This window comes from Elephantulus edwardii, unplaced genomic scaffold (assembly GCF_000299155.1).
Source record: "Elephantulus edwardii isolate Elephantulus edwardi_28Jun2011 unplaced genomic scaffold, EleEdw1.0 scaffold00178, whole genome shotgun sequence".
In the NCBI taxonomy this organism is placed as follows: Eukaryota; Metazoa; Chordata; class Mammalia; order Macroscelidea; family Macroscelididae; genus Elephantulus; species Elephantulus edwardii.
Genome location: NW_006399928.1, coordinates 4,017,124 through 4,019,293, shown reverse-complemented (window position 1 = coordinate 4,019,293; position 2,170 = coordinate 4,017,124). Strand labels below are relative to the sequence as shown.

At 41.1% G+C, this 2,170-nt stretch overlaps 1 pseudogene; it reads right to left on the bottom strand.

Annotated features, from left to right (window-relative positions):
• Positions 1-612: 612 nt before the first annotated feature.
• On the bottom strand, positions 613-1,708 carry LOC102844683 (annotated as a pseudogene).
• Between the last annotated feature and the right edge of the window lie 462 nt (positions 1,709-2,170).

The following is a 2,170-nucleotide window of genomic DNA, read 5'->3' as shown; positions in this document are numbered from 1 at the left end:
GCTATTCTTGGAACTTAAGGAATTTGTGAAAACAAGACCAAAACTAGGAGAAATTTTAAGTGAAGTCCTTCACACTGAGATGCCAAAAGAAAGTGGATGGACCATAGTAACCAGAAACAACAGTAAAATGACAAAAGTAAAACCTGGCCTGACAATGTGGTGGTGTTGTTGATTGCCATCAAATCGAGCATGACTCATAGTGACCCTGTGAAAAAAAGACCTGACGCCTTCGTATAACTATCGTCATTTCTCAAAGTTCATAGAGTTTCCAGAGGGATGTTGTTTAGGAAGTGGATGCCTCTTCTGCAATAATCACACTTAATGTGAATGGTCTAAATGCGCCAATCAAAAGAAAAAGAGTAGCAGAATGGATAAAAAACCAAAACCCATCAATAAGAGATAGCTCAAAAAAGAAGGGAAAGACAGATTCAAAAATCAAAGACTGGGGAAAAAAATATACCAAGCAAATGGCAACCACAAAAAAGTAGGAGTGGCAATACACTTTAGTCTTTAAACATTAGCAAGCCCAGGTTAAAAAAGATTCATTCTATTCCTGCTGATTATTTTTTTTTAGTTGCTTAAGGTTTTTTATTTATTGGATCACATTTGAATTTAACAATTCTGAGTTAACTGCTGCATCACAGTTGCACAAAGGCTGATCAGCTGCAAATGTTCATCAGCACCATCAGCTAGGCATCTATCCACCTCTGCAAGCTTTTCTGTAATAATGGACTTCTGTTTATCAGAAAGAGTCTCTCTCTCTACAACCATATCATGAAATTGATTTATAAACTGGGTGGCTGCATGGCCTTCATCTATCAAGTCCTTGACCACAGCTTCTAGTTTGTCAAAAGAGCCACTCTGACATGCAGCAAATACTCCATTAATTGTCTCAGCTGGTATTACCCCAGCAATGTCTGTGATAACTTTGTCTGTGACCTCCTTTCCACCTGTTAAGCGGGTAGCACTTTGGAGAAATGTAATGGCTTTTCTTAAGTCTCCATCTGACACCTTAACAAGTTAAGCTATTTCCTCATTGCTAATTTTGACATTTTCCTTCTCAGCAATATCTAGTAATCGCTGTTGTTGAGTTTTATCAGATAGAGGTTTGAATCGAAACTTAGAACATCTAGAGGTTAGGGGTTCAATTATTCTACTGACGTAGTTACAGATAAGACAGAAACGAGTAGTTTTAGACTCTTTCTCCATGGTACGTCTTAAAGCAGCCTGAGCAGCTGAGGTCATAGAATCTGCTTCATCCAGAATCACAATCTTAAAAGGAGGACATGGCTTCCCATCTGAACGACTTCCTGACACAGTTAATTGAGCAAAATTCTTCACTTTCTCTCGAACTACTTGTATTCCACGTTCATCAGATGCATTTAACTCGAGAACTCTCAATCGAAAAAGCTCAGGCCCAAAGAGTTCTCTAGCTGCTGCTAAAATACTTGATGTTTTTCCAGTTTCAGGTGGCCCATAAAATAAAAGATTTGGGAGATCGGCTCTTTCTAAGGATTTTTTTCAGCACTGCAACCACTTCTTCTTGGAAAGCAACTTCATCTACACATTTTGGGCGATATTTTTCCACCCACGGAATAGGCTTTGCTTTCTTGTTCTCTCCACTGCTTCCTGCAGTAGCAGCAACTCCTCGATCTTTGGTCAGTGCTGGTTTAGAACTGCCAGATGCACCTTTCAGAAATGCTTGCATGGTTACTTCACCCTGCTATCTCACACTGCGCACGGGTAACACGAGCAGCATACCAGGCCTCTCTGCAGCGAGGACACCGGATCATTCCTGGGTTTTCTTGGCGACACAGTTTTATTTAAGCGGGTGCCGACCCACGCATTCTTACGGGTACAGAGACTGGAACGAACATGCCTAACGCGGTGTAAATAGAAATTTGCCTGCGGAGCTGGGACACTCGTGCGCGGTCATCTCCCTGATTATTTTTTTATAATACTAAGGTATCCTCTCACCTTCCCCAGCCCAAACTATGTCTAAATTTCACCCCTTTTTATCACTACTCTGATGGCATAGTCTTTAGGAAGTTGCACTGCTAACCCAAAGGCAGCACCACTCTGGCAGTTCAAATCTAGAAGCAGCTCCTGAGAGAAAAAAAAAATGAGTAATCTCCTCCTGAGTGACAGGGCTTCCCTAAAACTTGCTGAC